At 42.1% G+C, this 14,692-nt stretch overlaps 1 protein-coding gene across 2 annotated transcripts in view; it reads left to right on the top strand.

Moving 5' to 3' along the window:
- Positions 1–14,692, top strand: part of LOC115767308 (LIM/homeobox protein Lhx1) — a 61,283-nt gene that overhangs the window by 23,554 nt on the left and 23,037 nt on the right. Inside the window, exon 1 of one of the 2 annotated variants that reach the window (XM_030711547.1) lies at positions 13,331–13,349. The exons of the other annotated variant lie outside the window; for it this stretch is intronic. The gene's annotated coding sequence lies outside the window, so the exon portion shown is untranslated. Of the gene's footprint in view, positions 1–13,330; positions 13,350–14,692 lie in introns of those variants that run through there. 2 annotated transcript variants of the gene reach the window in all.

Below are 14,692 nucleotides of genomic sequence, written 5' to 3'. Positions count from 1 at the left end.
GCGACTGCGACTGCGACTGAGAGCATTACTCCACAACAGACAAAGAGAGAGAGAGAGAGTGAGACAGAGAGAGAGAGAGAGCGAGCGAAAGACGGCGACACGGCGAGTCGGCGAGCGAGCGAGTTGCTGCCAGCTTTCTCCTGGCAGCTGCGCACTTGCACACGCTGCAGGGGCGCAGCGTTCTGGCGTCTGCGCAGCGGCGTCGCTGCCGACGCTGGCAGCGCAAAAATGTTTGCCCTGTGCTCAGCCACAAAATGGCTGCGTTTGTGTGTGGCTTCTCTTTTGTTGTCGTTTTATTTTTTGGCCTCTGATGCCCCAAAAAGTAGGCATGCTTTATTGTACTTTACACACACACACACTGTCTCGCACACACATGCACTGCGCTATTAAACAACATTAAGCAGCTGTGCGAGAATATTTTGGTTTGATTTTACTTTGAAATTTTTTTTTTTGGTCAAATTGTTTACAGCGTCAACGTCGCTGTCGCCGCCGCTGAGAGCTGCCGCTGCCGCCATCGCCATCGCCGCAGCTGCTGCTGTGTGTGTGTGCGTGTGTTGTGGCGGCGCCTTAGCGTCAACGTAGCGGTCGCCGTCACCGTCACCGTTCCCGTTGACGCCAACGCTTACGGCGGCGCCGACGCCAGCGTCGACGTTCTGGAGCCGAGCGCAGGTCATTAATGTTTTGATTTTAATTGCGTTAATTACGTGCAACGGATTTTTCACTTAACACCGCAAATGCAACGCGCAAAAACGCAAACGCCGTCGGAAAATGCGTGTAAAAACGGTCAAAATGGTTTAACTTTGCAAATTGCGTATACGCCGCATAGCCAAATGAGGCAAAACGAGAAACTTTAGCGTAAATTCAAGCGTGATTCATATAAAAGGCAAGAAGAAAAAAGAAGAAGAAAAACATATGATACAATAAAAAACTGACGCAGTTCCGAGCGTGAATTTGTGGCTAGTCGTATAAATTAAACTGTTTGATGGGTGTTAAACAATAAAAATACGTAGAAGAAGAACGGCAACAAAAACTACATAATTTATATGACAACAATTTTGCTGCAGTCGGAGACGGAGAAACGGGCTATGAAAGGAAGTAAGCGAGTAAGAGAGGAATAGCGTGAGAGTGAGAGAGAATGAGAGCGAGAGCAAGAGACAGGGAGAGTTAGAGTGAGAAAAGCTAAGTAAACTAGAGAGAGCAAGTGATAAGGCACAATGATAAGAAATAACAAAGGCGCAAAAATGAAGAGGAATAAAACTTTTGGAATAAATTGTGCTGCATATAGAAGTAAAACGTTGTTGTTATAAGTACAAAACCAAATACTATGTCAAACTCTTTTAAAGGTAAAGGGAAAGTAAGAGGAGGGAGAGAGAGAGAGAGAGAGAGAGAGACAGACAGAGAGAGAGAGTGAGGGAGAGAGTGAGAGATAGAGTGAGTGAGAGAGTGAGATAGAGAGTGAGAGCGAGAATGGGTAAGGAAGAACGAAAGAGTTAAAGAAATTTAGCAATTAAAATTGATGCATCTTATATTGATAAAAGCTCCGCTTAAAGCTTTCGAAAGCACATTTAAGTTGTAGGTGCTTTGCAATGTGTAAGGCAAATTACAATATGCTCAGCTACTACTAAAAACTTAAAAGTTCCCCTCTACTCAGACTAAACTAAGGAGCTTTTAAAAGGGATTAAAGCTTTAAGTGTTTTCTTAATCTTTAGGGCAATTCCCAATAAGCTCAATTACAGCTGAAGCTTAGAAGTTATTCTTCTTTCTGGCTATTACCCACACTTGAATTAAATTATGTGTTAAAAGCTCTTCTTTTAGTATTTATTTTATTTATTTGCGTCACATCGTGACATATCAGACCTAAGCACTTTTACAAATAAAATAAGCTTGCAATAAGCCTCGCTCTAAACAGTTTACAGCTTTAAGCAAATGTCCTTCAGCGATGTTATGTTGGCAGGCACATAAACATGATATCAAAATCTTTTTTTTGGGCATTTCTCGGCTACTTGACTGTAAAAATGATAAGACCCCATTTATATAGAGTCCTGTACACGAAACGATTGTCGCCTAAATTTTTGCTAGAAAAGGCGTTGTTGGCCATTTGTTTATTGTTCTCGTTGGGGCACATTTAAATGCTATGCACACACACACTGACACTCACACATCGGCATGTGTGTGTGCCTGTGTGTCATGGCCAATTGTGATTACACTTAAATAAACTTCGCTTCGGGGCCCAAGCCCAGCAAATTAATATAAATATAAGAATACATATAAATAAAACACCAAAATGCTCGGCCCCTTTACTGTTGTTTTTGTGATTGTCATTTATTTGTTGTTGGCCCTAACGACCACTTGGCCAGAAGGTTCAAACACGCATGTGACCAGCTTCAGTTGCGACTCTCAGCTCCAATCTAACCAACAGAAAAGGCTGCCAAAGATATTTTCTTGGCCAGCAGTTACTGTTGTTGCTGCTATGTCTCTTTAAGGCCATGTCCTGCCCACATTAAAGAGTCCGCAACGCCAATGCCAAAGTTCAAGCCGGCCCTTTCGGCCAGCTTACAGTTTACAGCTTTCAGCTTCCAGCTTACCAACTTAGCCCAGAGGCGGCTGCCACTGACCATTGTTGTTGTTCTTCTTCTTGTTGTTTTTGTTGTTGCCTGCCCCATGACCACATGAAAAATACCGCAGATTTACGGTTGTCGTTTGGCGGTGCACATAATATATAGTATGTGGCTTATGTGTGGTTCTGTGGCTCTCACACTCTCTCTCTCTCTCTCTCTGTCTCTCCCTTGCTCTCTGACCACCTTGCTCACCGTTGGGTGCTTGGGCTGTGGCTGTTATTGTTGTTGTTGTTGCTGTTGACCGTTTGGGGACTATTTTTATTTGCAGTTTCAGTTTTTGCAACTGTGGCAGCAACTGTTTGTTGTTGTTGCTGCTGCTGCTCGTTTCGGTCAGTTTGTTGTATTTTATGTGGCGGCTTTTTATACCCTGAGCCCATTGAAAATGGGTAAATGGGGTATTATGGTAATGTGCAGATGTATGTAACAGGTCGATGAACGCATCTCCGAAACGATTCTGTCTCTTCATCAGATTGTGTGTCGATCTCGAAGACAAAGATCCGCCTATTACGCGTGTGGATTAGTTTTTTATTTAAAATAATCGATAGTTCACCTCATTTCAAATCGTAATCGATATAAATCGATTTTCCTCATATCGATGGTAATAAATGCTAGAAGCGCTACATGTAGAGTGTAGTTTCTGGAAGGGTGTACACAGATCTGGAATATTTCACTTTTCGAATATCTCTTCCCTTTATCTTGTATTTTTGAAGATATAGCCCTGGACCTGGGTATTTATACGCATTTGCGTGCCTTTTTAAAGCCCTGCAAATTTCACAAAGATCAAACAATAAGCGCCCGAGTTATCAAGGCACATTTACCAAAGTGTAGGGCTAAGGGTAGAGAAGCACAGCAGCGAGTGGCAAGAGTTTATGTTTATGGAGAGAAGCCAGAATGCTTGCAATGGCAGCTTGACACGGGGCTCAGGGTATCTCCTAGTCGTGCCTGCCCGACTAGAGCGCTGTTAGCTGTTTTCTTTTTTTGGTCATTGCTTCAAAAAAGTTTATGGGCACCTTGCGTGTGCCCACCCTTTGGTCGCCTCCAGTCATGTGTTGGTTACGGCAATGCACAACAGCAACAGCAACAACAACAATAGCAACAATAACAACAACGACAATAAAAAGAAGTAAAATAAGAAAAACCGTTAAAGTTTATTTGACATTTACTTCGGCTATTTTTTATTTTTATGACTCTTTGGGTTACTTTATATATGAGAGAGTCAAGAGCATCGCAGGCCCAAAACCGAAAACCCAACCGAACCCAACTCAGCAGCCAGCGACCCAGCTGCAACCTCTTTTCTCGCATATATTTTTTAGGATTATTATTATTATATTTTTTTTTTTTTTTTGCTGTACTTTTTACTTTTTTTTGGGCTTTCCGACAATAAATTTGCGGCTATTTTTTGAGGCAAAAAAAAAAACAAAAAAAATGCTTGCGAGCGATGTTGCTAGTGCGATAAGTCCACACACAGCCCCTCCCCCTTTTGGGCAACGGCTGCCCACTTGTCATATCTAATGCCAGACGCATTCGTAAATCATTTGGTTAAACACGCGTTGCCAACTATTTTACATAAAAGGGCGCTTTGATTTGTGAGCAGCGGCAACCGGAAGTGTCGCCATTTTCTTTTTTTTCTGCAGCAAGTCGTAAATCAAGTGAGTACTCGTCGGCTATTCGAATGAATGAATAAATAATAGAGTGAATAAGTACGTGAAATTCAGTTTGAAATTTATTTGAATATTGAGTACATTTGAATACATTCGCATGAAGAAAATGAGCTTTGAGTGTACTTTAGATAATTGAAAGCGCATTAACTCATTCGCATTTAGCTGTTTTTGATTTCACAATTGATTCATAGTTGTTCACTTATGATCAATCGATACCTGAAAGCATTTTCACATTGATTAAAAGATGTTCTCGTCTATTTTGAATGCATTTGTAAATGTTTGAGTGTTTGTTTAATAATTGAAGTACTTGTTTTGTGCAATTAAATTAGTTTGTAGTCAAGTATTCAGAACAAATGCACTTGTTTTGTGCCTGTTAAAAATGTGTTAATGAACGACTATTTTAATAAATCTAAAAGATTTGTCTTAAAAATGAATACACTTGCTTACTTGCTCAGACATTTCATGGTAACTGTGAAGTAACGTTATTTTCTACACTTGAATGCAATGCGAATGAACTCATGAATGCATAAGCATTAAAGCATTTTATTTATTTGATTTCTGTCTTTGGCTAATTATCTGAATACATTGCTGCACATATCTGGAGACATTAAGATGTGATCTTCTTTTATCTGCAATTAGCTTTTGTTAACGATATATGTCTGCTGCACTCTCGCCCGACTCATCCATTAATAACTGAATGAGTTGGCCCGCCCCTAGACTGCAATTCGACACCTGTCCTTATATACGGGCACTCATTTTATATGACTCGCGCGACACGACAGTTCAGCTCAGCTCCGTTCAGTTCAGTTTAGTTCAGTTCAGTTCAATTCGAGTTTAGTGCTGTGTGTTATTGTTTATGGGAGTTTGTCAACGACTTGCGCTTAATGACAACTCGTAAGCATTCAAAGGGTCACCACACATCAACAACAACAACAAGAAAAGCAACAACATTTTAGTGTCTAAACATTGCGAGTGGCCCATCAAAGTGTTTGTTGATGATGTGCCAGAGCAAATTACGAGGCCATTGTCGAGCCCGTTGCCGTTCCCGTTGCCGTTGTCATTGCCTTTGCCTTTGCCGAGGCGTTAAAACTAGAGCGACTTTTCGACCCACAAAGCAACTTAAACGACTCTCGAGACTTTATAGATTGGGACTGACTGACTGACTAAACTTTACAGCCAACCGGCCCATACTCATTAGATTCATGAACAACATGAAGCAATGCGAGATATTATATCTGTTGGTTTGTTTGTTTGTTTGTTGTCGCTTCTTGTCCCATTAATCTTCAATCAAAATTTGAGTGGCAATTATTTAGCAGATGTATTTATTTAGCAGATGTATATATATATATTTAGCAGATGTATTTGTTGCATTGTCTTCTGCGCGCATTAAAAATGCCGCAGTTTTAGCAGCAACAATGAAAAATGAAGCTTTAAGTATGCTTTTGGACAAATTTTCCTTGCTTTAAGCCAAGTTAGGAGACACGACTGTGAGATTTACGAGCATGCGAGGCGTGGAAACTGCCCAGGCTATCATTTTTTTTTTTTTTGGTTCCTTTGCTTTGCTTGTCAGGCAAGCCCAAGGCCTTACCCCAGCACAACCAGCCCAACGACCCGCCCCTCCACTGCCTCGCCTGGCGCCAACGGGCAACGTGTAATCGTGTCATATTTCAAGCATGGGCAACCATTTTGTAAAGCACAACAGAGGGCAAAAAAAAAAAAAAATGGCACGAGACGCTAGAGGGCGCCACTGGTGCGTGGACTGTCGCTGAAAACATGGCGCAGCCCCCTACCCCTACCTACCCCCCGCCCCCCTATACCGCTCCCACAACAAGAACAACAATAGCAACAACCCTGAGGCTCTAGCGCAGAGATAAACGCCGACGTTGACTGCGACGTTGACTGCGACAACAACAACAACAACAGAAGCAATAAAAAAAGGCGGGCCGGCGGTTAAGGCCAGAGCGAGACAGCGTCAACAAGCGCGAGAAATGCGCCAAAAAAAGAGTAAGCCAAAGAGAGAGCGAAAGAGAGAGGGAGAGCGCGCGAGCCAGAGAAATCGTGTTAGACACTGCGCTGGGGTTGCTGTCAGAAGGGAATGGGGCAACAGGGCGTCAAGTGGGCCCACTTCGGGTCGGGGAATGGGGCCACAACGGGCTAGCGCTAAGCCCCACAGGGTGGTTTGGCGGATTTGGTGTTGGCGGCTGGCTAAGAAAACAACACGGCAACAACAACAACAACAACGAGAACAGCAACAACAATAGAAACAGCAAAAAATAGAAACTCAACCAAACGAAACAAAAGAATTGTGCGGCCATGGATGCTGCGAGCGGTGTATAAACTATGCGTCTCTGTATGCGTGCGTGTGTGTGTATGGATTGGGGGTTGCTCTGAGGTCGCAGCACAAATCCAACTGTCGAAACCAAAAGCACGCAAAGCGCCAGAGCTGCAGGTGGCGTTCGTAAGGCTGCTGAGGGTGGGTGGTTAGGTGGTTAGGTGGGTAGATGGGGGGATTGGGCGTTGGGCGTTCGACTTTGTGGGCTGGCTTGACAGGGAGTTCAAATCGAGAGCAGAGCATTGGTCGCATGCAGTAGAGGTGCGGTGGGGCGCTGGTGAAGACGTGCGCTTCGTGCTGGCTATGCCAAAATGCTGAATTGAGGTTATGTATACAAAACGGAAACGGAAATGTGCAGAGCTTTGTGCACAAAATGTCTGCGAGGAAGGCGGCAATGAGGTGGACAGAATGGTCTATGTGTGTGTGTGTTTATGTGTGTGTGTGTGTTCGTATAAGTGTGTGTAGCTGTGTGTGGGGCTTGCGCTGCAGGATTGTAGCATGAAGCTGGCTTAAGGCCGCACAAAGCTGGCTAAAAGCTTAGAATTGCGAAAAATACGAAATCGATTTTGAAAATTCTTTCATTTCTCTTTTTTTCCCCATCGTTCTGCGTTTGCTTTTCCAGCTCTGCTGCTGCTCCGGCTGCTGCTGCTCTGCTGCTGCTGCTCGTTACCATAAATAAAATACAACAGTCCTTGGCGCAGGGACGGGTCGGAGGCCAGCACATTCTTGTGCTGGCTTTAGACTTTAAGGCTTTAAGTCTAAAGACCAAACCAAAGTTCACAGCACATCTTACCGGTATTTCGTATTTTGTTCGATGTAAGAAACGGAGGCTGAACTATATACATCATATACGTGTGTGCACATATGTATGTATGTGTGTTTATATATAACAAAAGTTTTAGCTTTGTTTCTTTGGCTCATGTTAGTTTGCTAGTTTTGACTGACAGGCAGTTGACAAGCACAACGCACAACGCTGTGTGTGTGATGTGTGTGTGTGTGTGTGTGTGCAGTCACTGACATTCGCAGAGGCTTCAGTTGAGGGCTTTTACACGCTGCGGCTGCTTTTTGCGGTTGCCTGCATCGCTGACTGAATGACAAGCTGTGTGCGAGTGTATGTGTGCGTGTGTGTGTATTGCTGTTTTGCTGTTGATATTATAATTGTTGTTGTTAGTCACACACACACACACACACACTGGTATGCCTGTGCTGCTGTCATTTGTGGATATTCGCTTTTCTGTTTGTCCTTGTTTTATTTCTTTTTTTTTTCCCCAGTCACAAACAGCAACTATTCAGAGCACTTGATTTTTTCCTTTATTGTCGTTTTTCTCAGCTTTTCTTAGTTTATTTTACCAGCTATGCAAAAAGGCCTGTCCGGCATTTGGATTTTGGCATTGTTCTAGCTTTTCTCGCTGGCAATGCAAATGTTTATTTATATATATACATATATATTTTTTATAGCTGAAACTAATCCTCATGACAAGCCCGACAAATCATATAGATAAATATGCGATTATTTGTGAAGAGAGCTGCCTTTTCTGTTGATTTCGTACGAATGTGCCAGTCAGTGCAACGTTTGCGAATGCGATGCAAAGCGGAACGCAAAAAATCGACACTCTTAAGAGCCTAAGCAGGCTCTTGCATAATCTTGTGTGCAAGGTGTGCTTTGTTTCATTCCTGAACCGTTCTGGCACATTTTAGTCGCTCGCACATACAAATGCACTCTGGCATATATATTCGATATAGTCGCGCCTCTACAAAGCGCTCACCTGTCCCTGCTCGGGAGCACTTTCATACAGACTGGCTGCGGCTGCGGCTGCGTCTTTTGGCTTTGGAGTTGGGCTTGGGGCTGTTGAGGCCCGCACTTGGTGTTTTTATGTTTATTTTATTTGTAGTTTGCCTTTATTTTTACAGCCACTTTAAAACTATTTTTAATGGGCTTTTACCACAGTGAGTAAGAGAGACACAGAGACCTGGGGAAACCTTCATTTTATTTCATTTTGTTTTGTTTTGTTTTGTTTTGGACTCTTTATTTTTTTTAGGTTAACTTTTTCAGACTTGACTTCGACTTTGAGGTGCTTGTAATGCGCGTGAAAATAAAGTTTTTCGCTTGAAAAAACGTTAAATAGCGGCTATAAATGAAACAGCAATAACAACTACTTACGATTATAGGCAACCGAAGGGTGAGATGCACAGTTTTTTCTTTCAACTATTCTTAACTCATTCTATTTGGCATGAGTCATTTGCCTAAATGAAAATCTAGCGACTGGCAACTGGCAACTGGCAACTGTCGCAACAGCAGCCGTTCCCCAAATTGTGACTCAGTTTTATTTTTCTTGACGTGTGACTCGATCCAGCGATCCGCCCGCCAGTCGATCTCTGAGTCAGTTTACAACACTACAAAATCGAAATGCTCGCATTTTGCTGATAAGCCTCAAACACGAAAAACAAATTCAACAGCAACAGAAAAAAAAAAAAAAAAACAAAATAGTTAACGACAACTGTCAGCAGTCAGCAGTCAGTCAGGGCGTCTGGGAGCCAGGGAGTAGGGAGTCAGCGAGCCAGCCAGCCATTTGAGTGGGTCGTTTTGCCCGCAAAGTGGGTCAAATGCATTTTCATGGCTCTTGCAGTTTGCGCCCGAACGCAATTTTCGATTTGAGTTTCAGGCTCGTAACTGGAGATCGAAACGTTAATTATTATGATTATGACCAAATATGATGACTTCCAATTTGGGCACTAATACGAATGTGGGGCACAGCATTTGCCTGGGCTAGCCAAAAAGTAAGACGTAAATAGTGTTGTAAAGGTGTAGAATACATATATCCACAATAATGCTCTCGATAACTCTGCCGTTAAACTTAAGAATCGGTTTACTGGTTCATAAAGCGACAGTGGAATCTAATGCTTCAACGTTTACTAATTTTTAACAATTTTTAAACAAACTGAACTGAAGATTTGAATTAGATCTAATCAAGTGAATGCATTAAATTATATATTGATATATGCACTTTAAATGTGCAGCGAAAATAGAAATGAAAATATCCTTTAAAAATATTATTATTTTCTTTGTCTTAGAAAATCGATATAAAATGAATAATTTACGAGATGTTTGCAAATATTATTGAAAAAATTGTTGCGCAGATTATTCGAAATAACATAAATTTCATTTTAACAACAAAAACTCTTAAAATTTTAAATATTTTTCAGTTTATGAAAATTGTTTTCATATAAATATTTTATTGCTTGAATGCATTTTAAAGTTTTTCTTTCTATGCAGTAATACTCCAGGCTTCCGGACAGCCAAATAAATATAAAGAATCTATTCACTTTCCTTTTTTTTATATTCTTTTGAGAGTTGAGCTCCAAAAATTTATTATTATTATTAAAGCTTACGCAGATGCAAAGCGATATATATGATTAGTAACTTTTTAAAAATGTAGGAAATGGCCTACAAAACAGTCGCACACAATTTTTACGTATGAATTATGTTTGATTTAATTTGTTTTTTAAATACAAAAATATTGTTTTAAGCAGCTTAGGAAATATATAAAAGATATTCGTTAGTCAGATAAGCATCTGATGTGCATCAGGTACCTAAAAGAGAGGTATCTAAAAATAGAGGTTGCTCAGGAGAAAGAATTACGAATCAACAAAATTATATTAGCAACAGCTAAATAGTTGATATTCCGTTAGTTCTTATGCTATTTTAGCTAACCTATTTGTATATAAAAGGTCCATCGACTACCCTTTTCCACACCAAACCGCTGGCTTGCACAAATTTTAGCTGCACGACTCTGCGGCAACCTTTGCCACCTGCCGGACGCATTTGGTGGCAAGTCTTACAGGCAGAGTCGTGCTGCTGCCACTGCTACTTGCTACTGCTGCTGCCTTTGGGCAGCTACCAAGTGGGCTGCTGCTCTCTGCTCGCTTTCCCCTCTTTGCCCCTTCTCGCACTCGCACTCGCATCAGCAGCTGCTATCAAATGCACAATTCATTTGCGCATAAATTTGCGCAGATTTTTACAGTCACATAAAGCTCGAGACGCTGCAGTTTTTAAAAACGGGCAACTGGTGGGGGGCGGGGGGCAGCATGGTGGAGAGGCTGTCGAGTTGCGGCCCAACTGGGCGGGCAGGAGCCGAGCGGCGCGGCCATAAAAATCAGCAGGCTGTGACAATTTCACGGGCGTTTCTTTTGCCGTTCCGGGAGCGGCCCACGCGCCGCCGCCGGCGCTATGCAAATGTCACAAATGATAAACGCAATGAGCATAAATAAACAAATAAATAAATAAGGAGCAACAAAGCACGAATACTCGATATACGCTATGCGAATACTCGAAATACTCGCGCCCGAGAGTTATGGGCCTGCGTATCGGGCGACTTATTTATTAGTGTCGCAAATCGTTTAAGAAACATTTTTTGAAAATAATCTCTTAGTCTTTGCCTTGCAATATTTTTGCATTTATACATATTCGCTTATGTGTTAATCGATTTGTTGCTGCTGCTGCTGTTGTTGTTGTTGTTGTTGTTGTTGCTCGCGTTTACTTATAGCACACATAAATTTGCAATACAAAACGAGCAGCAGCCTGTCCAACAAATTTGACTGTGATTTATATTTTAGAAGCTTTGTTTCGATTGTTTTCCTGCTGCATGGCCTTTAACGGAGAGGGGGGCTGGGCTGGTTGGCGGGGTGGCGACGGGACGCAGGTGTTGCAATCCATCACAGAAATATGTCAAAAATCTATGTAGGCAAAAATGCTGACAGACAATTTATGTATAAACAACAACAAAAACAACCGCAACAAAAACAACAAAGGGCCGAAAGAAAAAACAGAGCAATACGAATATCAGCTCATGTGTGTGTGAGTGTGTTAAAGTGTGTGTGTGCGCTCAGGAAAATTTGTTGTTCCCTTTGAAATTGATATGTTTGACAGGCATCAGAATAGTAATAACAACAACAACAGCAACAGCAAAGAGAGCAAAAACAAAAACAACGCAATGTGAAAATATTGCCTGAAGGCCGCTGGGAAAATTGGAAAATGCAGAGCACACACATCACATGTCAGACAAGTCAATGAAATTAGATACAAAATGGCGTAAAAACTGGAACTAGTTCAACATAGGTTTTACAAGAGTTCTAAGCGCAGCTACCCTTAGTAAAATACTAAGCTATCATAGCTTCGTATATATATTTCATAATATGAAATAGTTTGAAATATATGGAGAATTTAATTAATTGTATTATTATTCTATATATATTTTTCCAATTATTTTGATTATTATTATTATAAACATACTTTAGTTTAATTATTATTATCGTATATGTTTCGGGACCATATCCTATCTATCTGAATTAGGCGTCAGCTTAGCGAAGACTACCAAAGATTCCAAACCGAATCCTTATGGCCATTCACTTCCCTCGATAACTGGGACACATCTATCGTAGACTGCGCTTAAGATTGTGATTAACTTTATAATTTCGCATGCGTCGCGCAAACAACTTGAACTAGTTTGAGACATATTTTTCTTGGCGACTTCATAAATTGCGACTTGCTTTAGCCACGCCTCTCAGCTGGCTATTGCTATTGAATGCCGCCCACAGGCACGGCCAGAGCACAGCTCGATGCTCACATGACAAATTGTTGACAACACAGGCTCCAGGACCACACAGACACACAGCAGGCAGGAAACAAGGCCAACAACAGCAGCAACAACATATCCCATCTCCATCTGCATGAATTGCAAATGAATTGATGCGCTTTGTTGACTTTTGTCAATTGGGATTATGGCCATGGGCATGCCCATGGTCTGGGCCTTCAGTCCGTGGTCTGCTACCCCCTTGCGCTGGGCCCGTTCGAGTTCCCGGCAGACGATTAACAATTGGCTTAAACCGTGCCAAACAAAGTGTCGAAAAGCGGGGCCTAAGCCAGACCTGATCGGTATCGGTATCGGGAACGAAATTGGGAACTTGAACGGGAACGGGCCACAGTCAATTGTTGTGGCTGCTGCTGCTGTTGTCATTATTATTGTTGTCGCTTTTGTTGTTGTTGTCGTTGCTGTTGTTGTCGCTGTTGTCGTTTACCTGCCCACGCGATCATAGATCAGAGATCAGCGCGCCTAGATTATGGTACAGCGAACTGAACCCGGTTCGCTCAGCCCGCCAGGGATTTGTAAAACAGATATTTTTACGGATTAAATAAACGGAGCAAGCAACGCGGCGAGTTGCGGTGCGACTCTGTGGCCATATGACAGCCCAACTGACTGACAAAGTGACAGACGATTGTTATTCAGCTTGGTTTTACTTTGTTGTTGGCTTTCGATCTTAAGCCGCATGACAACAACTTTTCGAACACACACGCGAGCCACCGAATCTCCTACTCTGTTCGGGGGCAGGGGCAACAGAGACTTTGCATAGGCAAATGATATAAAGAACTGCGTTGAAGCAAATTGCAAGATATTCTGCCTGGCCTTACATAAGTCAATAATGTACGTACCTAGCATATGTATCTCCCCCACGCCCACTTCTTCTCTCTGATGTCGCTTACTTTCACTTAATTAATCTCTTGAAAGCTTCCTCTTTCTATCAAGCTTAATTGTTGTCTAAAATATATGAAGTGTAGATGCTTTTCCTATCGCTATATTGATATTTTTCGAATTCCTTTTTGTTCAACATCCTTAAACGTTTCATGTACACAATCGCGACCCGCTGAGTCACACAACTGTGGATTTTTTATAAACGCGAAGTGTATGTACATCTTCTTTCTAAATCTCTCTTTTACAGTTTTATCAATACTTTGTTTTTTCTCAAATCTTATCAAGCATGCACAAATGTCAATTATTTGCAGCCTTAGCTCCGATTTCCCGTGTGTGTCTTGCTATCTATTTATAAATGGGCAACACTTTTTATGCAAAAGTTCTCATATCTCTTATGGGACGCCATTTTGCTTTATTTTCATTTTTTTTGTTTTTTTTTGCTTTTTGCATGTCTTTGAGGCACCTTTAGCGACACGACCCTTTTAAGGGCGCGTTGAAATGAAAGAATAACATAAAACCCACACACATACAAAAACTCACACTCGCACACACAAAAACAACAACAACAATAAAGACAAGAAAACAATGGTTGTGGGGCTAGGGAGAGAGAGAGGGAGAGAGAGAGAGAGAGAGCTAGGGGCAGGGAAATGAACAGGAACAGGGGCTGTTGGGTAAAGGCGCAACTTAGTATCAATTTCTGCAACAACAGCAATAAAGAAAATAAAAATAAGAGCAGAGCGCATTTAAAATATTGTACACACACACACACACACACACACACACACACACACACACATACACAGGAGTCGCAGGCCTTGTTGTGCTCTATGTAAATCCTTTTTGGCACAGCTCAACGCGTTTGCCAGGGCGCGTTGGCTGAAAATCCTGTTGCTTTAGGCAACGGTGACGTCGACAGGCACAACAATAACAGCAGCAACAACAACAATAATAACAACAACAAATGCGACTGCGGCAGCAGCAGCAGCTAGAAGCAGAAAAAAGGTCCTGCCTGTTAAACCAACATGGCAAAAAGGATCACTTTACAAATGCCCACAAATGCGGCCGGTTTTGATGCGACTTGCGAGCAATTTTGTTGCCCCTGTTATTGTTGCTGCCAGGCCAAGCGGCATTTGCCACAAGCGACAAGCCACAGCAGCAGCAGCGGCAGCAACAACAACAGCGGCAGCAAAGTTGCCCAAAAGGTAACAGAGCGCGTTGAGTCCAAGCCAAAAACAGAAAAGAATAAAAATAAATACAAAGCAGCAAAAAGCAAAACCCAAACCCTAAACGAACCCAGGGCAAACCCCAACCCCTTAGAACTCCCCGCCCATATACCTTTATCATTTGAGGCGCTTTTGTTACCGTAATGCCAATCAAAACAAAGTCTTCCTTTGGTCAGGAGGAGGGGGCCGCAGCAACATCTTCGGCCCGGCATTCTGCATAATTGTAATTGGTCATAAATATGAGAAGAGCACGTACTCCTCCTAGATGAAGCCAGGCGCAGACTTTCAATAACTACTTATTTCTAGTCCAAGGCAAAGCCGCTTGCTGCGA

Source organism: Drosophila novamexicana, unplaced genomic scaffold (assembly GCF_003285875.2).
Source record: "Drosophila novamexicana strain 15010-1031.04,08,12 unplaced genomic scaffold, DnovRS2.1 tig00001361-arrow-arrow-pilon, whole genome shotgun sequence".
Lineage (NCBI taxonomy): Eukaryota > Metazoa > Arthropoda > Insecta > Diptera > Drosophilidae > Drosophila > Drosophila novamexicana.
Note: the sequence above shows the minus strand (reverse complement) of the source record. Positions and strands in the feature narration are given on the sequence as shown.